This window comes from Pongo abelii, chromosome 9 (assembly GCF_028885655.2).
Source record: "Pongo abelii isolate AG06213 chromosome 9, NHGRI_mPonAbe1-v2.0_pri, whole genome shotgun sequence".
NCBI classification, from domain to species: domain Eukaryota; kingdom Metazoa; phylum Chordata; class Mammalia; order Primates; family Hominidae; genus Pongo; species Pongo abelii.
Window position 1 is genome coordinate 92,284,127 of NC_071994.2, and position 14,570 is coordinate 92,298,696.

General features: G+C 39.5%; 1 pseudogene; it reads right to left on the bottom strand.

Annotated features, from left to right (window-relative positions):
- Nucleotides 1-2,562: 2,562 nt before the first annotated feature.
- LOC129048867 (tripartite motif-containing protein 43B-like) lies at nt 2,563-10,099 on the bottom strand (annotated as a pseudogene).
- Between the last annotated feature and the right edge of the window lie 4,471 nt (nt 10,100-14,570).

The following is a 14,570-nucleotide window of genomic DNA, read 5'->3' on the forward strand; positions in this document are numbered from 1 at the left end:
TTCTGTTGTTGCTGTTGTTGGAGAAACAGGGTCTCACCCTGTTGCCCAGGCTTCTCTCCAACTCCAGGCTCAAGTGATCCTCCCACCTCAGCCTCGAAAAGTGCTGGGACTATATATATACATGAAAAATAGTGCTTGGAAAATTAGCTTACTATTTGAGAAATATACATATGAGTGACTGCTTTATTATATATATATATATTATATAAATGCACACACATATATATGTATATATTTATATATGCAACCTTCATCTGAGAGTAGGTATGCTTTTGGCTTCTGAGATGAGCATATTCATGACGATAAATATTTACTATGAATTCAGCTAAACATGAAACTCAGCAATCTTCTTATCTATTTATCTCTATTTCTACCTAAATCTGTATTTCAAAAGTTGTGGCTAAGCCTTCCTAGTTAGTTAGATTTTTATCCTTTACCATTCAATGTGAGTGTGGCTCGGAGACTGTTTTCACAGATCAGGAAGTTGACAATTATGTCCCACATTCAGTGGACTAACAGCTCAGAGATCCTCTCTCTGGTTACTGTGACGACAGTACATGGTCAGTCTTCCAGATCACCGGAGATGATTGTGATTTTTTATTTTTAAGTCTAGCTTCTAGGAATCACTCCCTGGAACAGAATAATTTATTGTTCACCCAGTGTTCACTCAGAATTTGTGTTTTAGCTCTTCAGCCAGTAGGGCTAAAGGCTCTTTATTGATGAATCCGTGGTTAGCTTGGGGAGTGCTTACAAATTTGTCCACATTCCACCTTGATTGCTCTTGAGCGGGTGCAGGCTGGCACAGATACACAGCCTTCCAGATCTCCAGCAATTAGAGATCCTAAGACACTTTTTCTTGGCTTTCTTTTTGCCTGGTTTTTTCTGGTAGACTTCTGGCTGGCTGTCAGAAGTTTATTTGTTGCTCCAAAGCATGCTAAATATTCCAAGCTCCTCTTTAATGTTCCTAACCAAGGTCTCCATTGTTTTTGACAATGCTCTTGGGAGTGTACCTTTTCATGACCGATTCAAAATCTGTCATTACTGTGAGGCATTGAGCAAAGCTCTCAGTTTTTCTGGCCTGTCAGTCCTCCTAGGTGAATCTCTGCATCACTGCAAAGGAGTTGACGGTGGCTTCTCTAGCACTCACACATGCTCTACAAGTCTGTGCTGGGGTAGGTAGGGGGATGGTGTTCCCCGGTGTTTTGTCTTATCCCTTGAGGGACGGAAGATACAGCCAGTGGGAAACTTGGGCATAGCAACCCTAGACCTGCTGTTCCGGGGTGGAGATTCTACCCTATCAGTGGAGGTTGTATGTGCATTATCTCATCCAGTCCTCACAATTATAAGAGAAGCATATTTCTCTCATAAACTTAGAAGAACAGCCAAGTAAACTGAAGTTTAAATTTTTGGCCATATTTATGCCAGGCATGGTGGCTCATGCCTATAATTCCCAGTACTTTGAGAGGCTGAGGTGGGAGGCTCACGTTCTCTTGTAACTGTAGGACAGAATAAGATAATTCACTTAAAATTTGATTACCCACTGCCTGTATCTAGTATTCCTTCTATTAATTCCAGTCATTTTTTATGAAGGAATTTTCATATTTTTGTGAATTATTCTTAAACATTAGGAACTATTCTTATGAAGGGGCAATCATAAAGTAATTCATGTTCAAGAACACATTTTAAGACACAGATTATTCTTATAATGAAAGAGAGTGGAACACAAATAATTTAAACCTCAGTGGAATTGGCTGTATTTAGGCCTGGCATAGTGGTTTATGCCTATAGTCCCAGCACTGTTAGAGGCTGAGGTGGGAGGATGACTTGAGCTAGGAGCTTGAGAGAAGCCTGGGCAACAGGGTGAGACCCTCTCTCTCCAACAACAGCAACAACAAAATTACTCAGGCATGACAGTTCAGGCTGCAGTCTAGCTATTTGGGAGGCTGAGGCTGGAGGATTGCTTGATCTGGGGAGGTCGAGGCTGCAGTGAGCCATCATCTCACCAGTGCACTCTAACCTGGGTGACAGAGTGAGAGCCTGTCTCAAAAACAAAACAAAACAAAAGCAAAAAGCTGACCATATTTATCCATTTTTCTTTATTGCTCTAGTAGTAGTATTCTAATATACAATGAGATGATATTCAAGATGAGGATGGTTAAAACAGTGTAATGCTATTAAAATATAAATGACTACAGAATTGTATGTTTGCATTACTCCTATCATTGAAATAACCCATTATGCAAGCCATCTGTCATTAAACTTTTGGATCAGAGTTACTCCTTATAAACGGAGTCAGCCTTTTATAGACGTTGTTCTCAGCAATCCTCATTAAAGGAGGCATTCCTGGATTGCTTTAAATAAATTCAAAAAGCACATATCAGAAACTTTTGATATGTTTGTTGTGTGCCATATTGCCAGTAATTAAATTAAATACTAGAAAATACACTATTAAATATGATATTTGATATACAGTTGGAACTCCATATGAATGGGTTCTGCACTCATGGATTCAACTCATCATGGATTAAAAAATTTGAGGAAAAAAATTGAATTCTTACCTTTTCACTGAACAGGTGCAGACTTTTTTTGCTCGTCATTATTCCCTAAATAATACAGTGTAACAACTACTTACATAGCAATTACATTGCATTAAGTATTTTAAGTAATCTAGAGATAATTAAAGTACATTGGAGGATGTGCTTAGGCTACATGCAAATACTTCCCCATCTTATGTAAGAACATCTGAGGATTATTAGCATGTAAGGATTTTGGTATCTGTGGGGAGTCCTGGAACCAATTTCCAGTCGATACTTAAGGAAAGGCTTCATACAAAATTAACGTGATCAAAATATAGGTATTTCTGATAATAAGAATATTTTACCGCACGTGTGTTTTAAAAACTTCAAAGACCTAAATAAATTTGGAGTTTGATTAAAATGTAATGAGGCTTCTGAGTATTCTGTATTTTCTGAAGCAAAAAGTGAGTCTTACTTTCTATTCTGGTAATGACATGTTCCCAGGTAACTGTCTGTAGGATGCCATCAGTGAAATTGCTAAAATCTTACAGGTTTTCAGTCCTTTTATCTGTATCATTGTCACTCTCTTAAGATCTGTGTCCATCGATAGTTTGTTCCTGAGCTAAAGAAAACTGACTGAGCCTATCAATTTGATAAGCAGTCCAATTTATAACTTTATTAAATAATATTTCTCAGTATCCCTGTTGATTTTGGTTACATTCAGTAGCCAAAATAAATAGGAATACAGGGGTAAATTTGGTAGCCTTTTAAACAGCTGTATCATATGTTTTTATCAATCATTTTGTGCATTTATTCTTTTATTCAAACAGACAATTAATGAATATCAGTTATATTTTAAGCATTGTGTACTTTCTTGGAATATACCTGTGTGTAGTACAAACACAATCCTTTTCTTGTAATTTGAGAAGCAGAAAAGATGCCTGCTATTACACTGTGAGTTTTACAAAGAAAAGTATAAGGTTTTCTGAGTGTTTAAAACAAACAGCCTAATCTAGTCCAGGAGCTAAAGAAAGAATTCCCTGAAGAAAGGTTGGAACTTACACTTGATGAAATGGGACTTAGCAGATGTGGAACAGAGCAAAGAAAATTCCAGTTCAGGGAGAAGAAACCTGTGCTCTTGCATTAACCCATCAGTTTGGATAAACACACTCAGGTATTCATTTACCTGGGCTGGCTTGGAAATCAAGGGAAAGAAAAGATACAGCATAAAAGAAAAGACATGTACAGTATTCTAAGAGAGAGTAGTTTAATGAAAATCAAAACAAATGTATACCTCCACACTTTTAAAAATGGTACAAAGTTTCATAGAAAAAGATAAAGAATGTCAAGTAGTCAGTAGGTTAGCATTCTCAGAAGTTGGTGTTTCTGATACCTTTAGTCATGTTACTGACCTATCTCTGATTCTGCGAGTGCAAAGCAAAGCAAAGCAAAGCAAAGCAAAGCAAAGCAAAGCAAAGCAAAGCAAAGTTGTAAGAGGGTAAGGGAAAGAACCAGAGAGGCTACAGATGAGAAAAGTGTTGGCCACATTAACAAAGCTTACCATGCCACATTCATAATCTAGAAACACCCCCATCTGGCCTAGAGGCCTTTCTGTATACTGAGATAATAGTGGGGAAGAGGTCTTGAGATGACACCAGTAGCCTTCTTGACACAAATAAGCAGAAAAATTTTCTTGGAGTTAACCAGCATGTCATTTCTCATTGTCCAAGAATCGTTGCAAAATCCAACAGCCCAGTTCCAACACTGCCCAACATCCACCTCCCAGTAATATCTTCCAAAAGTGAATGGCAGGGCTCGCCATGAAGAAAACACTTAGATTTTGTTGGAGTTGGGGCAATGTTGAGATCATCAGAACCAAAGAGTAGCTGTCTCAGAACTTCAAACAAGGGGAATGTACCAAGTGGTTCTTTTATTATCCCAGGAAATATGCACTGCAGGAACAAGAAAACAGTCACATGAAACCATAAAACCTAAAGTATAATAATAATAATAATAATAATAATAATAAAAGAAAGGAAAAAAAAGAAAACATAGTGTTATAAACTTCTAATGGATGTGGGCTTTACATAGTGTCTACGTATGCCAGGTTATCCCTGGAAATATGGGTCAGGACAGCAGGCACATAAAAGAAGAAATATGTCCTTAGATTTAACCATTGTGCTATTCTTCCTTATCCAGGAGACCTTACAGACTCCCAGAGCCCAGTCCCAAGAGTTGTCCACATCCAGCTCCCAGTAGTGTTTGCCAGAGGAGAAGACCCAGGCTCCCCATGCAGCAAAATAGTCAGATCTGTGAGAATGCAAAGATTCAGGTCTAAGCATCAAACTTCTCACATCCTCAAACAGCCTGATATTGTAATTGGTTACCTCCCAAGTGAAGGAAATTTCCACTGTAGAAAAAAGAGAATATTCGAGTGAAAAGCAGTTTATAAATTCTTATGTTCAGATAAGAAAGAGATTCTCACTAGAAAACACAGGTCAAGATTAGAAAGAAATTTCTGTCTGGAAAAACTGTTGGAATCAAAGAGTGTTAGGATATCTGCACAAGTAAATGGCTAAACTTCAATGATCATAATTTCTATGAACTCAAAATGTATAAATGGGAGGAAGGTCATGTCTCTGTCTAGTTAGCGAGCTTTCATAACAATTGAAAAACTGGAAGCTCTTGCACTGCGGCCAAGTCCACAGCAATAAAATTAACCTTCATTGTCTCTTCTCTGTCAGGCCAGAGCAGGAGGCTTGTGACAGGAGATGAGGTGGGGAGCCATCCTTAGACCCAAAGAAAAAAGTTATCACTTTGCCAGAAATGTTATAATCTGCCACTTAACCTAGTCAATGTATACTTAATGGAAAAATCTGAATCTGCCTTCTGAAAAGTGCAGCTTCCTTGCAAGAATTATCTGACTTTCATGCCAGATTCAGGCACAGACATCTTTTATCTGCTGGATTTATCATGATCTATCCTGGAGTTCTATCTAAGGCCTCATCAACCAACAAATCACATTCCTACCTTTCACAGATTCTCAGTTTTTGCATTGTTATATAAGTTACTCGTGTACGCTTTAGTTGATTAAAATGCACATGATTAAAATTATAAATGCTATGAAACGTCACCTGAAATGTATTTTAAAAAACACTGTCACTCAAATCAGTCATTAACTGCACTGAATTTGAAATGGAAATGTCCTGAATTAATTCAGTTCCGTATACTTCATGTAATAATTGTATACATGAAATTGTATCACGGTTGAACCATGCATGAATGGTTCTACATCCTAAAGAGCCCTTCTGCATGTTTTACTTTTCTAAGAAATTTGTTATATGGCTGATTCCACCATCTTTTATTGAGATTTGTCTGTTTGATTATAGTGAAACTATAAATATAAATACCTATTCACAGACTAATTTCTTCTAGATGAAAGATCATTACACTGGGAAAGCTGCCTGTAGAAAACCAGAATTGAAGGCATTGCATGTGGATCTCACCAAGAGGGTGACACTCACCTAGAAAGCGGTTGAACCAATCCACCAGTCCAGTGATGGGCCCTGTAGTGAGCTCTGGAGTCACAGGCTGGGGCATGTCCTGCAGCATGGACTCACTCTTGCAAGGAAGTAGGTTGAGTTGTTTAAGTTTCTGATGTCTGTGTTTAAGAAATAGATTCCAACAGAAAATGCTTCATTCAAACCCACTTCTGATATTGTAATGTACCTCCACAATCCTAGGATGGGTTTGTGGCTCTTAGGGAATCTTTCTAACTCTTCACTCCATTTCTAACCTACTGCCACTGAAAGATAAATGCCTCTCTCCCTATCTGCCACCAAATAGTTGATCTCTAATTATCATTCTGAATACTAAAAAGAGGCAATTGTATTCTCGCAACTTCTGCATTGAACTCTTCAAAACATAACCTCCTGAGTCACTTGGAAAAGTAAGAAAAGGTTAATGTCTGATAAAAGGCATAGGTAACATTCAACATACAACACAAACACATGAGTACACACACAATCACACTGACGCATTATGGTGTTAGTAAATTATGTTTTCACTTTGTTGGAAACAGCTTGATGTTTTTCATAGCATGCCTTGTGCTGCAGCTTGCACTGATGGCCAATAACATACCTTGCCACCGTGTCTCCCAAATCCTGTAGCGAGAGAGAGAGAGAAAAATGACTTCTTTAGAAAGCTGTTATTCTTGTTGGGTGAGGTGTCTCACACCTGCAATCCCAGCACTTTGGGAGGCCAAGGTGGGTGGATCGCCTGAGGTCAGGAGTTCCAGACTAGCCTGGACAACATGGCAAAAACCCATCTCTACTAAAACTACAAAAAAATTAGCTGTGTGTGGTGGTGCATACCTTTATTCCCAGATACTAGGGAGGCTGAGGTAGGAGAACTGCTTGAACCAGGGAGGCAGAAGTTGCAGCAAGCTGAGATTGGGCCACTGGACTTCTGCCTGGATGACAGAAGACGACCCCATCTCAAAACAAACAAACAAACAAACAAGTTGCTATTCTGCCGATCTGCTCTTTAGGTTTTGAAAACTTTAGAATTACCACATACTATCACTGCAACACTTTTAAAATATATCCTCATCTCTAAGACTTACACCTGTAAGACCTATTGACATAATCTATTTGTGATAAATTCAGTACCCTAAATTTGAGTGAGAGAGAAAGGTGTGAGTAGTGACTGTGCATTGCTGCAGCTGTCTACAACGTGGTCTTTTTCAGGCCTAGTCCCCAAAGGGTAATGTGGCTCAAATCAAGAGCATTTCAAACCTAGGACTTCCCAAAAGGAGGAAGAAGGAAATGTTAGTTTTTCCCTAATTTCTTTGTATCATCCAGTGGAAACAAAAATAGAATTTTCACATGAATTTTTTTCTTCCGGGGCCTGAATGAAATGTGCTAGAGGAGGAAGCTTGTGGTAGAAAATGTTCTATGGAAATCTCGTTGCACAATTCCATAAAGCTTTCTTTCCATGATTAGGTTAGGGGTTATAATTTATCTCTACAGCCGGTGGGAATGACTCTCACCATCAATGCAGGAGATGAAGAAATAATGTCTTTGGTACCCAATGGAAGGCAAACATGTAAAGGTCAGCTGATACAAAGTGTCTCAAGGGACACCTTCAGTTCTCACCTGGAGCAGCTCCACATCTGGTTTATGACACATTTCCATTAGTCCCTGATACATGTCTTTCGAGTGTTTACCCTTTTGATCCATGTTGATCCAACTTCTCTAGAGTTGCTGAAAAATCTCTTGGTATTCCTTGTTCAGTCTCTCTAAATGTTGTTTTTCTTCTTTCTGGAGAACTGGATGTAGCTTCCTATACTCATTCCCGATCATCTGTGCCCGTAAAACCACGTCACTCTCTAGGGACATGGATTTTGTAGGCTAAATACTCAGGTCTACTTCCACGTCACAGAACCCACAAATTCATCTTCCTCATTCCTTCTTTTATTTTCCATCCTTTACAAACAGGATGATGAGTTAAGCAAGACCTTCCTTCGAAATTTATGTAATTCATCAATTCCCGAACACCTGCAAAAAAGCCCTTTAGATTTAAGTGTTTAAATATATGTCCTCTTCAATCTGAGATACCATTAGAAAACAACTAAGATTTATGATTGATTGTTAAATTGTCATCAATAATATGTGTAATCTTTGTTACTCAATTAGTTTGTAGTCTCAAACATTTGTACTTCACAGCCTAAACAATCACTCTAAGTAGGGACGTTGTTAGTATATTATAATGAGGATCAGAAGCCATCACGCAAAAAGGATCTTAGTAAAAAATTTAACCCCCATCTCTCAAACCGACTACCTCTTTTCTGTCTCCTATCTTTCTTCCCTCAGAAGCCACAGGCTCTGTATTGCCCTGCCATTCTAAGAACATGAATCTCCATTCCGTTGTGTTTCTCCTCTCAATATTGACATATTTATTCTTTCACTCCCCCAGTCATTTGTTATCCCTTCTCCTCAGCTTTTCATCGTGTTACATTTTCTCCTACTTGAGCTGGCATCATCTGCGTCCTTTGCTATCAGATTTCACCAGCACAGGCACATTGCTTAAATTACTGTTCCCACCTGCATTTTTGCCCCTGGACAACATCATATTCACCATTAAATGCCTTTATTTCTCAATTACATACTATTTAAACAATATTACATAATTCATTTATACAGAAATCTCTGCGTGAAGTACTTATTAATTTTAAGCACATACTTGTCCTTCAGAATTTAGATTTATTTTTTACTTATCTGAAAAGCATTTACAGAAAACCTGAACAATCATTCTATTGAACAGTCTGGTTGTTTTCCAGCCTATGACTAAACACATGACAAAATCTGGCATATGAGAATTTCAACTCAAGTTGCTAGTATAAATGTTGTCAGCATGCCTGTCTCAAGCTGCTCATGAGAACTCACGGTCTCATACTTACCCTCCAGAGGAAGGCTGTTCTTCTCTCCTCATTTAGATTTCTCTGATTTTCTTGAATTTTTTCCATAAAATCCTCATTTGCTTTAAGAGCTTCTCCTGCAAAAGAATTATGAGGTTGAACAACAGAAAGTCAAACACCATAGATTCCACACTCTGGGTAGTATACGCAGGCAAGGGATATAATATATAAATACATAAGAGAGGGGAAGGAAAACACAAATTTTTGACTGCTCATCCTCAATTGATATTTTTCAGTTTGAGGTTTCAGAATGTAGAACAGTTTAGCGAACTGAAGAGTGAAGATTTCCTGTAACCCGGCTAATGTTCAGTGAAACGTCCTGCTTCAGAACCCACTATGCTAGCCCCCAGATTTTGTAGTGTGCTATTCCCGTACTCGTTTGTCCAGTAATATTAAATATATTTCCAAAATACGTTTCTTTGCACTTGTAGTTTTGGTAGCTTTTCAATGCCTTTAGCATTGAACAGTAGAGTCAATAATAATGACATTTACTTAATCACGCTCTGTTTCGGTCCAAGCTCCAGGAAGGAAGGTAGAGTTGCATATTTTATTCAAAATTTCATCATTGGTACCTAGAACAGCAGCTGGCACTCAGTAAAGAATGGAGTAATCACCATGATGATTCCCATTGTCCTTTTAATCTCTTTATCTCTGCCTCCCTCCAGCTTTCAGGTGATCGCAGAGCTATCTCTTACCCATTGTTCCCCAGCTGCCTCTTCAATGGGATAGTGTTTGTGAGCCCCGTGCTCCTGAGAGTTGGAGCACAGCAAACAGAGCAGACTCTTGTCCATGTCACAGAACATCTTCTTTGTTTCCCTGTGGTCCCACATATTTGTTTCTCAGAGCTCAGGAATTGCCAGAGACTGGCTTTTCTCACAATGGTCACTAAATTCTTCAGAAGAATATTGGTTTTGAAGTCCTTGTTCTGTGATGGTTCCCTGCATGCAGGGCAGTTGGTAGGACTTCGGGCTTCTTCCCAGGAAAGGCAGGGACAGGGCCTATAGAAGCTGTGCCCACAGCAGACGGTGACAGGGTCTACCAGGTAGTTCAGGCAGATGACACAAGTGAGTTCCTTCTGGAAGGCATGTGAGAAGTCTGAGTCCATTTTCCTAAGGAAAGAACGCCACAAGAATTTAATCTTCTACCCTGGAGAAACAAAGATCCAAGCAAAGTTTGAATCAGGTTGTGATTGAATAATCGTTTTTTTCTAGAGAAGAATAGGCTTTAATTTGCAATGACAGAGATAGGAAAAATAGAAACCAAGGCACTAAGAGATATCGACCTCTGTAGGAAAACGTGACTGTTCTGCAATCAACACATGGCCAGCTTTCCAAACTCTATTTTCTTACATAGAAGAATGTCGGATTTTTGGAGGGTTTAGTGTCCACCAAATTGCTTGGGCTTCAAGGGTTTCATCAACCTGTAAACTCAAGGGTTGAGTTTTGAATGGTCTGAAAATCAGTAACACTCTTAATTGCCAGTGATTGGTTTAGAGAAGGCAAGCTAACTAAGCTCTTCTACTCTCACTTTTTTATTTAACTGTAACAACCATCCATCGTGACTTTTCCAGAAGGACCCTGCTTGAAAATGTTAGAGCAGAACTCATATTTAGACCCAAATCAGAAAAAGCTAGCCTTTACTCTCCAAGATAAAACAGACAAATCGAGGTAAAGGCACTCCAAGGTAAAACAAACAATCATTGTTTTTCTAGGCTGCTATGTTAATTCAATCAATAAAATCTTTCTGGCATGTTTACTATTCCTGGACTGTCTGTTAATTTGGGGATATACTGGTTAATATTACAACATCCTTAAAAGACAGTTAATTAAAATTACAAAAAGATTGGTAAACTGTAGGGGAGTACACAAAGGATAGAAATATTTTCTAAGCTCTTTGGAAGCATTATCATTACTCTTTCACACAGTCAGAAAAATAGTAAGTATTATGCAATAATAATAGGCACTATACAATAAGTCAGAGTTTCAAATGTATGATTTGAAAAAAATGAATTTAGTTCAGGGATCAGAGCCTCACGGTGCAGTGCTGGTAGCTTTTGGAAGTCTCCAAGGCCAGTTGCAAAGCCACTCTGTGGGTTCTGGAGAAGAATGAGCTTGGCTCTTGAAGTGTCCTTATATAAATCTCTGAAGACCAACCCCTTTCTTTCAATTGACTGCATTTCAGGGGGCATAGGGGGGTGATAACATAGATGATGATTAAGTCTTTTCAAAGCAGAAGTTTTTTTTTTTTTTGGAGGGAGTCTTGCTCTATTGACTTGCCTAGGCTGGAGTGCAGTGAAGTGATCTCGGCTCACTGCAACCCCTGCCCCCCAGGTTCAAGCAATTCTCCTGCCTCAGCCTCCCAAGTAGCTGGGATTACAGGTGCCCACTGCCATGGCTGGCTATTTTTTTTTTTTTTGCGTTTTTAATAGAGTTTTTAGTAAAGTGCTGGGATTACAGGCATGAGCCATCGTGCCCAGGTGATTCATTTTTATTGTAATGTAAGAATTTAATCTAAGAACACTGTTGGCCTCCACTCCAGAAGGGACATTTCTCCTGCTCCTCATGCTCCAGATGAAGCCTTCCAAGGGCCTCTCAGCAACCACAGGATGTAGGATTCCCTCCTATATTACCTGGCATTGCTCATCCCAGCTCAAGGGGTAAAGGAGGGAAAGCCTAGAAAGCTCCATCTCAGGGACCTCCCTGGGCCAAGGTAGTGTAGGACATGTTGCTCTCAGGTAAATTGAAATGTATTTCTACTTGACAAAGTAATGATGGCAGGGCTTCATCTGAATGCATTTATTCTACCACTCATGGAGAGGAGTGTCATGCCATGTTAGACACATGAGAACATTCTCTGCCTAGTTACCAGTGGCTCCAGATCTTCATGCAGTTATGGAAACCCATGCTGCAGATTGTGGAGAAGCAGCTCAGACCTTGTGCAGACAAGAATTCTTCGAGAACCACCTTGGTTATAAAAGGCTCTCAGGCCCAGCAACAGTCTGAGCTGGATGAGAGATAGAGCAAAGCTCCCAGGAGCAGCAGAAGCTGTAAGGGAGGGAAAAGGGAAGGAAGAAACCCTAGATTCCAGGATATCCCCCTTATGTCTATGAGAATCTCAGCACCCACAAGGCCACTGTGCCTTTTTCTGACTCGTCTTGGATCCAGGAGCTTTCCTGGGTTGAGCCATCAGGGATAGGACAGGAGATGCCATTTGGCTCTAGGAGCAGAGGAGAGAAACTCAGCAGGAAGAGTGTCTCTATGGGAGGAAAATTCAGTTGAGCACGTTTGTAGGGTCACAGGGCTGGATATGGGTAGAGTCTAGCATACATGTTTAGAAGCCACAGTTCCCCCAGATCTTCTGATTCTAACAAGTACACAGAGCCAATCAAATGAAGGAGGGGCGGGTCAAGGGAATTCAGGGACAAGGGGAATGAAGGATGATTAGTTGCAGGAGGATGCTGTTGAGGTCAATAGGCAGACATTCTCCTCTCCTCTTATACTGAGAAACAAGTAATGAAGCTTAAAAGTGTTGCTTGTGCTCTGTGCCAAAGGCAGCAGAGCACTTGTCTTTGGTCTCTATATACACTTGACATATTTACTTTTAGTATTCCCAGTAAGGTTTTGATTCATTTCACACGGAATAACACTCACCTACCATGCTCAAATTGCCATACATATTATGAAACTTTACTGATCATAAATAAGTTACTCTCAACCTTGAGGTCTGGCTTCAATCTTCTGTATTCTCATTCCTCCTCCTTTATATCAGAAGCTTCATAATAGACAATGGGGGCAAATATGGTGTGGAGAAATAATCAGTTTAGATTGAGATATTTTTAATGTAGTTATCTCTTCCTAAAAACTAGGAAAAAGCTGAAATACATGAAATAGCCACCTGCCTTAGTTTCTAGCCTCCTTTAGCTATGAAAAAGCTGAAATACATGAAATAGCCACCTGCCTTAGTTTCTAGCCTCCTTTAGGTATCTGTCCAAATATATTCTATACTATGTCTTTTCTGAGCATGATATTATAAATTCAATTTTGGGCTGGGCACGGTGGCTCAAGCCTGTAATCCCAGCACTTTGGGAGGCCGAGTCGGGCAGATCACGAGGTCAGGAGATGGAGACCATCCTGGCTAACACGGTGAAACCCCGTCTCTACTAATAATACAAAAAAAAATTAGCCTGGCGTGGTGGCGGGTGCCTGTAGTCCCAGCTACTCTGGAGGCTGAGGCAGGAGAATGGCGTAAACCCGGGAGGTGGAGCTTGCAGTGAGCTGAGATCGCGCCACTGCACTCCAGCCTGGGAGACAGAGCGAGACTCTGTCTCAAAAACAAAAACAAAACAAAACAAAACAAAAATCAATTTTGTCTATGATACTTTCTTCATTTTCCTTTCCTGCGCTATTTTTCTCTAAAGCACTTATCACAATGCGTCACTCTATCAATTTTTTTTTCTCAAAACAGGGTCTTGCTCTGTCATCCAGGCTTAAGCATGGTGCAATTCCAGCTCACTGCAGCCTTGACTTCCCAGACTCAAGCAATCCTCTCCTCTAAGCCAGTGTCTGAGAATACAGGAACATGCCACAACCCCAGCTAATTTTGTTTATCTTTTCTTAGAGATGGGCTCTCACTTTGTTCTTGAGGCTGGTCTTGAACTGCTAAGCACAAGTGATCCTCCTGCTTCAGAATCCTGAAGTGCTGGTATTACAGGCCACAGCCACTGTGCCAGCTTCACTTTTTCAATGTTGTATTTTGACTCGTTGACTTGTGTTTCTCACCCTGCAACCTCATTCGCTCTTTAGGTGCAAGAAAATCTGTCGCATTTGTTCATTTCTGCATTGGCTGAGAATGCTTATTAAGACACAGTAGCCACTTGATATTTTGAAGAAAAAAGTATTGTAATTTATATCCTTAAGGATATCACCTTTAAAGAATCGAGAGGACTTATAATATAAATAATTAAGCTGATGATATCTCTCTCTTTCACACAGAGCCAATTTCTTTCTTAGTGCTTGGGAGTGTGTTTAATATTATTTGTTTTTACTTTTCCATCAGGAAATCTTTACTTCTTTCAGAATGTATATGTAATTTCATTTCATCTCTTCTCTTCATAGGATTCATTTTATGTTTGAATCAGTAAATGATCCATACAGATTCTTCAGCCATGCATCTAGGCCCCATCTTGAACTACCCTATGCTACCTTTTCTGCTACATCTCTAAGCACTGCCTCTCTCATCACATATGTGTTAATCACATATGTGAACTATGTGGAAATCCAATAGTACAATGGTTTATCTAGTATATAGTTTCCAGCTTCCCCCGCCCCAATTTACCTGCCTGAAATTCCAAGAAATTTTCTATTAATTTTTTTATGTAATGTAGTTTAATTTTATTTAGAAAATTAGAGAATTTAGTTTTAAAGCTTTTGACCTATATATACTGCTGACCCTTGAATAACAATTGTTGGAGCTATGTGAGTCACTTATAATTGGAGTTTCTTCCGCTTCTGCTACCCCTGAGACAGCAAGAACAACCTCTCCTCTTTCTCCTCCTTCTCTGATTACTCAACATGAAA